The following is a 9,149-nucleotide window of genomic DNA, read 5'->3' as shown; positions in this document are numbered from 1 at the left end:
AATTCCATGATGTTCCCATAAGTTTCAAGCATGGTTGGCTCAAGTTCCTAATTCCTATATTCCGAGTTATTTTTATAAACTTGACTATTCCAAATGAGCTTTATGTCGAAAGATATATGTTCAAAGTACGGGTTGTGTACTAAAATGTTATGGCTTTGAGTCGTGTTCCAAATGAAAACTAGTATGCCAAATTGTGTGAGAAAAACTCGATATGTTTAAGACTTTTAATTGCTCATATGTGTACCTAAAATCTTGATTGGAAATGCCTTGTTGTTGATAATCTATACAGATACTCGAAAATGAAAGAAGTGAGTTAAAGATATAAAGCGTGGCCACCATGTCAAGAATGAAAGTTATACTTGTGGCTAGAGGTACCAATGAAATCAGATGATGTGAGAAAGATTATGAAATGAGCCTTGATTTAACTATTCCAAAATTACTTTAAAAGTAGATTTGCCTAAAAGCTTATGTCCTCAAGTCATGCCCCAATGCGGCTGTTTTAACTAATGCTATGCTTTGTGAGTATTTTCAATGGGTTTTGCGTTCTTACATATTCGTGAATGGAAATCGTGTATTGCCCTTTTTGGAGAAAAGTATTTCAAGAATAAATGGTGTGTTACTTATTTATGATTTTAACTTGTGCATCAATTGCCAATGATTTTACTCTATTTCTTGGAAAGAAATCTATTGTTCTTAAATTCTTCATTTCTGATGAATTTAAAGTTATGATTTCTGGAATATTATATATGTTGATATTTATGATGACGATCCATGAAAGGAAATAAATGAAAGTGTGGAATATGAAATACGGCCACCGTGCCATGAATGATGCATCATATGTATGGCCAAGAGAGCCAATGAAATGATGATGTTGTAAGTCGCTAAAAGTACCAATGAAGCTGTATACAGTATGAAAGGTTATGAGGTAATATGCAATTTCTACTTCTGTTTCCTTTGTATGAAAATCAAAGATATTTTTGGGAGTATCGATAATCACCGAGGAAGGGTAGGTTGAAATAGCATAACCCCGAAACTACACGTGCCGGTGTAGGAGTGGATTGTGATCATTCCCCTTATTTGGGATGAGATTGATGTGATAAAATTATTCCCCTTAATTGGGATGAGATGGTTGATAGAAAATGATGATGTCGATCCACACGGCATTATGGTGAGATAGCCTAGATGATCGGGTCGTGATCGCACGCCATGCCGCACACATGGTGGTAATTGTGCTGGAAACTGTAATTGAAATTGTGATTGTGGTTGATGTCTCGGATGAGATGGCCTAGACGATCGGGTCATGATCGGACTCTGTGCTAAAAGTATAGTGGTATTAGTATTATAAATGGTGATATTGTGAATAATGGTATATCGGTGCTAAAGATCTCCCAATCAAAAATGATATTATCTTCATATTTTGATTATCATCTTCACAGTATTATCTTCACATTTTGGAAATTATTATGTTTAACTTGTCATTTGGATATCATTGATTGTTGATTGTTGTTTCCATGGTTTTTCCCTTTCTTACATTGGCATTCTATTTTGAAAGAGGATAGTTAGCTTTACATACTAGTACTATTCTATATATAATAACATCCCATTTGCCAGGGGCGATGCATCTTCAATAGATGCAGGTGGTTCATCAGCGGGCAGCTTTGGTCCTCGATAGCAGTCACTCTCTATTCATCGGGTTTTGGTGAGCCCGGCTCTATTCCGGGCCTAATGTCATTTGAGTTGTACATTGTGTTTTGAAGTATAGCCGGGGCCTTGTTGCCGGCACTTTCATACTACTCTTCTGTTGTACTTAGAGGCTCCGTAGACAGGTTGTGGGTGGTGTTTAATGTCGGGAATTGAACTAGAAGTGTGGGTATTTGGCAAACATATTTTCATTATATATATAAACTTGTAATAATTTGAAAATTATGAACGAAGCTGCTAATGGAAATCAAATGAGAGTTGTTAATGAAATATTTTTAGTGCTTGATTAATGGAGTGCATCTTCTTTTTATTCATGGATGAGATTGGGTAGAATGAAATTTAACAGGCTTGCTCGGCCGGGTTCAATCGGTTGAGCGCCGGTCGCGCTCCCTGAGTTTGGGGCGTGACAAAAATGAAGAAGAAGAAGAAGGATCATGTAGAGAGAGTGGAGAAGGAAAAGGAGGGGTAGGGGAACTAGGAGCTGGACTGGAAGAAGGGTTGGCAAAAGGAGAAGGTACACTACCGTGAGTATGAGAGACAAAAGTAGGTAGGACATTTACAGAAGCAGGAATAGGTAGAGGAAACAGAGCAGGAGAAGAATTAGACTTGTAAGGAAACACATGTTCATGGAAAATAACATCCCTAGAACAGAAAATGAACTGATTGGAAATGTGAAGAAGCTTATAGCCATTTTTACCACAGGGATATCCCAAAACAATAGAGGATATGGCCCTAGACAGAAACGTATCTCTCCCTAGTTTGGGAGAGGTGGAAAAACATTGGCACCTAAAGGACTTGAGGTGTTCATAGGATGGAGGGATCCCAAGTAATGTTTCATAGGGTGAAAGGTTCTTAATGACAGATGAAGACATTCTATTAATGCGGTAAGTGGCAGTTAGGACACAATCACCCCAATATTTGAGAGGAAGATTAGATTGGAAAAGAAGAGCTCTGGACACCTCAAGTAGATGTTTGTGTTTTCTTTCTACAACTCCATTTTGTTGAGAAGTGTGTGGAATGATAGTTTGGTGTAAAATCCCTTCACTATTAAAGAAATAAGTTCCCTCAGAACTGCCCTCAAGTTCAAGAGCATTGTCTGACCTAAAAGTTTGAATAGAGGATTTAAAATTCACTTTGACCATGGCTGTAAAAGCCTTAATGATTGAAAGTGCATTTCTCTTACAATAAAGAAGGTGAGTCCAAGTAGCCCTTGTATAATCATCTACTATGGTCAAGAAATATCTAAACCCATTGTAAGTTTTAGAGTTATAAGGACCCCATATATCAATATGAACTAGTTGAAATGGAACAGTAGAATGTATAACACTTTCAGGAAAAGAAAGTCTTTGTTGTCTAGCCATTGGACAAATAGAACACAAGAAAGATTGTTTAGGTGATATTTTGTCAGACAAATATATAATGGAATTCATTTTGTGGAAAAGCATATGCCCAAATCTTTGATGCCAAAATAAATCCACTTTATTAAAGGTAGATGTGTGATTACAAGAGACAACATCAACAACATGATCTACTACATGACTAGTGTTAACAGAAGGAACAGAAACAGGTAAACTAACAGATGAATGAGGAACAAATATGGAAGTGGATGTAGCAGGAAAATGTTCAGCATCATAATATAGGTAGTACAGTCTTCATGCAGCCTTACCAATTTCCAGTGGCCTCTTCAGAAAAGAGCCCTGTAAAGAATAAATTGATTTGGTAAATAAAGCTGAACAATCTAATTGACAGATGAGTTGGTGTACAGAAATCAGATTCAATTGAAAAGAAGGAACAAAGAGGACATGGAGTAAGACTATATCATGTATGAGATGTAAAGATCTAGTGGAAACTACTTTGGCTTTATATCCATTTGGCAAAGTGACAAGAAATGGTTTAGTTAAAGGTTTTACATTAAAGAGTAAGTGCTTATGTGGAGTTATATGGTTAGTTGCTCCTGTATCTAATATCCAAGGATTTACATTTAACTGTGATGAAGCACATATATGAGAGTCCACAGAACTTACAGCATAACTACTAAACAAACCTGCAAAATGTATAAATACAGTGTTGTCCACAGTAGAATCATCATGAGCTGACCCAGAAGATAGTTGAGCCTGCTGAAATAGAGCTAGGAGATGTTGGTACTGCTCTTTAGTAAAACCATGAGCTGATGACTCAGAGAAATGTGTAGTTGGAGTAGCATGTAGAGGTGTAGAGGAAGTGAAAGCAGGTTCAATCTGAACACATGAAGCGGACTTCTTGTTCTTTGTAAACTTGAAGTCTGGAGGAAATCCATGGAGCCTGTAACATTTGTCCGCATTGTGTCCAGGTTTCTTGCAATATTTGCAAGAAATATTTGTGTTAGACCTCCCGGATTCAAAATTCACCTTTTGACTGAAGGTCATGTTCCCATTTGATGAGCCAGGAGAAACTAGGAAGGAAGACGTATCTCCAGGAAAACTTAGGACAGAAGAATGAGTTTCCATTTGACTTTCATCATGTTGACGAAGGGAATAAGCCTTGCTCATTGGTAGAAGAGGGTTCATCATCATAATAATATTTTTACAGTTGAATATGAGTCATTTAAACCATTTAAAATTTGGAATAATTGTTGATCTTCTATGAATTTGGGCAAGGCACCACAAGAGCATACAAGTCCTACATATGAGGAATGTAGCTCACCCCAGATGCTTCTCGTCTTTGTAAAGTAAGATGCTATGTCAGAAGACCCCTGAGTAGTAGAGTGGATTTCCCTTTGAAGTTGGATGTACTTAGACCCATTTAACTTCCCAAACCTATCACTAATATCTTTTCAGACTTCCTTGGCAGTCCTAAAATACATCACACTGGTAGCAATCTCTCTAGATACTAAATTTGTTATCCAGGCCTTGACCATGTCATTAAATCTTTTCCAATACGCATAGTAAGGGGAATCTGATGTAAGCTGGGAGACTCTACCATCTACTAGCCCTAATTTATTCTTTGCAGAGAGAGAAGTGACCATACTACTTCTCGAAAGTACAAAGCCAGACCCATTGGATGGCACAAACACCAATTGACTACCAAGATTATCAGACGGGTGAAATAGAGAGGGTGAGATGGATCCAGTGAAAAGAGAACAAAACCATCAGGAGTCGAAGACACATCATCATAATTCAGTATACTACCCATTCTCACACCCAATCAGAAGAAATTCACAATACAAAAGATAAAGGTCGACTGATAACAACAGAAGTAAAACATAGATGCAATCAACAGAAAATCAACATATGCAAATAGGGGAGAATATACCAGCCTTCTTCTGAACACCCGAAGAAGTAAGGTCTCGTCTAATCGCAAACCCTAGACATGATTTTCGCTCCCAAATGTAATGGCACCTTCGTGAAAACCAAAAGTTTCAGAGAAGATATACCTCAACCAAGGATCGAAGTTGAAAAGCCCGAAATTTCTCCAGTGAAAAAAGGCAGCACTATTTCGACTACCTCTGACTTCAACCAAAACCAAAACGAGAAAAACTTTCGGCAAGGGTACAATCGGAAGAGAGCTCACGATGAGAGGAATCTAGATCCCTGCTCTAATACCATGTTAATTTGGTACAAGCCTCTGCTATGGCGGAACAAATGAAAAGGACATATAATTCATCATAAATCCAGCTTAGCCAGAAAATTTTCTATGTTCTCCATTTGTTGTAACGTTCAAGCAGTCACTTAGTACCCCAAACTCAATAGTGACATAAATAACGCAGTCAATTAGTACCATAAACTCAATAATGACACAAATAATAACGAATATCGAAGGACTTACTTCTGAACCACGTGCAGAAGCAGAAGTATTGATGAAGTTGCATGGAACATGTAAGATGTTGGAACTATTTGAGTAACATCCAAATTTTGCAAGAATTTGTTTCTCCATCTTGACCTGACATATGTGTAAGTTTTTTTGTGAGAGATGTACAAAAAGCCATTAACCTGAAAAAAAAATTACACTCGCGACGTTGCGAACATGCATTGCTCTATCTGCCTCTTCTTATCGTATCTTAATCCTCACACATCATTTTGCTCAGCCATTTTCATTGGAAGAGTGTGCTTTCTATTTATTTTTCTGTAAAAGCCAAAGTCATGTATAAAACACCCAGAAATAGATATGTACAAAAGTAAACATTGTAGTTTGTTGAAAAACAAAGGAAAAATTGGTCGAACCTATAAGTATTTTCAACTCCTCAACTAATACAGTTGTGTCGGTCCTCAGATTGGTCTAATATTTTTGTTATGACCTGGCTGGACAAAGATAGATTGAAGGTCAGATAGATTTGAGTTCAAGTAGCACAACATCTTCAATCCAATGCCTGGAGGCAGAAGAAATTATATGAAAAACTAATGCATAGTATATAATGAAATTATAATCTTCAGATCATTAGCTGAAACCACTAACATTTTGCAAGCTTCAATCATGCATGTGAGTATGACTCATTAGTAAAGGTTTTGAAAGGGTTTGCTGGCTTGAAGGAGCTAAAAGGTGATGACAGGAGAGGAAAGATGATGAGATTTTTTAAGCAAAAGTGGTACTACTTCACTTCTATCCTTTGTATGCAGTAATAGAACAATATTTTATCCTCTGAAGCGGCTTGTCTATCAACTTCTATAGACACAAAAGATTAATGAGGAAATCAAGGTTCTGAAACTGATATCATATGCATAATTCATGTATATAGTACATTTTAATTAAGTAGACAGATTTCAAGTGGTATTAGAAGGATGCTTAACTCATGAGAACCTACCAGAAAGAGGATTTAAAGCAGCAGAACTATATACCGACAATTTCCAATATGGCAAGAAATGGCCTATATTTTGGGTAGACCAATCATTTTGGGTCAGTTTTTAATAATAATAGAAAAATAAAATCAAACCATCATATCTATATTTTTTTTTTTATTGATATTTGTTACTAAAGACTTAATTACTCGTACCCTTGCATTTATTAAATTAACAAGTGCATGCCATTTATTTTATACATGAGTTTTATTACTTGAATATTGTTACTCCCTCCGTCTCAAATTATTTGACGTGATTTTTAAAAATAATTATCTCAAATTATTTATAATTAGAAGTTCAAGACAAACTTAATTATTTTTTTCTACTTTACCTTTAGTAGTAATTGTTCTTGAACTACAAACACCTCAATTATTAGGTAATATTATGATTGTTCAAATACCAATAAGACATAAATAAGGGTGGTCAACAATACCTCCTAACCATTATTTTCTTAAGGGGCGTTGTCACGACCCCAATTTTCCACCTTAGGATGTCGTGATGACACCTAGTCTCTAAGACTAGGTAAACTTAACACATACTGATTTAATAACAGAATTGAATTATTTAGTCATTTATCATAAACCATTAAATGACATATATAGCCGCAAGCGGTCAATATTTATACTTTTCCCAAAACTGATAGTACGGAGTCATAAGCACCACTAAAATACACTAGAATTTCTAAACACAATATTGTTTTGAATTACAATTTAATAGTAGCACAATGAAGTAAGATGGTGACTCTGAGACCTGCGAACGTCAAACAGGTATACCTTGAAGTCTCCCGCCGCGCAAGCGCAACTCTCAACAACACAATCAGAATACCTGAATCTACACAAAAATGTGCAGAAGCATAGCATGAGTACACTACAATGGTACCCAGAAAGTATCAAGCCTAACCTCGGTAGAGTAGTGACGAGGCCAGGTCAAGACACCTACTGGACATAGAAACCTGTTCAAGATATACATAAGCTAACAATGGAAAGAACATCAATGTAAGACCAACGGCAAAAATATTATTGATTTACAACCAACAATGAAGTAATAGAAACATAAATGGGAGCAAGTAGTAAACGAGTAATAAAGAAACAAGATAATCAGAACACAGATGAGATGTAAATGAACTCAAATAAGAAAAAACGGATGACACCTCAAATAATCAAATCGCTCCCAATGCATGGACTTACAACAAGAATTACCCCGAGGCACCACACCTCATAAACCACAAGTCATGAACCACAATTTCCAAATCTTACACATATGGCACCTCGTGCCCACAATAACAATCACATTCGCACGGCAAAGCCCACGTGCTACCATGTACTTTGCAACTGTAATAAATATTAATTTAGATGAACGAAAGATATATTTTGTCACGACCCAAAATCCGATTAGTCGTGATGGCACCTAATCCAACCCGCTAGGTAAGCTAATTAACCACTAACTAATTCCTATAACAATTAAAAAAGCAATTAAGTAAAGAAATATCTGAATCTAATACATTCCCCAAGGACTGGTAGTACAAATTATAAGCTTCTAAGAATAGAGTTTACAAAACTGGTAAGAAATAAATACATCATCTGTTCGAAATATACATGAACAGATTTTTATAAATCTAATACTACCATGAACAAGAGGCAGCTACAACCGGAACGCAGGTACATCTTTAGATCAAGCTCCCAACGAACACAGCAACATCAGCAGCCAACATTTCCACGCAAGGTGCAGAAGTGTAGTATGAGTACAACCGACCCCATGTACTCAATAAGTAACAAACTTAACCTTAGGTTGAAAGTAGTGACGAGCTTGTACCAAGGTCAGGGTCCAGCTCCAATAACCAATAACAATTCATAACAAGATAAAGCAAGTAATAAAATAATTAACCCAAAGAATAAATGCTTAGCTAAATCATGATTTCTGAAAATAATTCTGCTTTTCCAGTGTATCAGTGAAAATCCAAATCGTTTACCGAAGTTACCAAAAATATAAGTAAGTTTAAAAACAATAGTTTTCCCAAAAATTCTTTCAATAATAAATAAGATGTTTCATTTACTTTCCAGATAGCCAGTGTGAAATGCATCACCATCCCCATATGCCAATATGAGTGAAAAATTATGAATGACGTGATATCGTACAACATGAGAAAATACATCTCTATGCATGTATGTCATGTATGCATGTCAATGTAATGTATCTCAGAGATGAACTCATGTACTCATACTCTCAGAATACTCAATCTCACTTTCTCACATATTCCACTCATCATGCTTAATCACTCGGTATTGTATATGGCCAATCCGGCCTAGGGAAGATCCATCCCGGAATATACACATCAACTGATCATCAGTCACTCAGTACCGAGTAGGGCCAATCCAGCCCGTGGAGAAGATCCATCCCTCAATATAAATCAACCGCGCTCACTTGGGGTGTGTATAGACTCCAGAGGGGCTCCTTTAGACCAAGCGCTATAATCCGCACGGATAACTCACGTGCTATAGTATCAATATCAGAATCAACCAGGCCCTCGGCCTCACTCAGTCATCAATCTCTCCAGTCTCTCTCTCACGGGCTCACAATGTCATAAACCTAACTTGAAAATGATGATATGATGTATCAATAAATAATAACAGAGACTAA

This window comes from Nicotiana tomentosiformis, chromosome 2 (assembly GCF_000390325.3).
Source record: "Nicotiana tomentosiformis chromosome 2, ASM39032v3, whole genome shotgun sequence".
In the NCBI taxonomy this organism is placed as follows: Eukaryota; Viridiplantae; Streptophyta; class Magnoliopsida; order Solanales; family Solanaceae; genus Nicotiana; species Nicotiana tomentosiformis.
The sequence above is the reverse complement of the archived record's forward strand: the minus strand, read 5'-3'. Positions refer to the sequence as shown.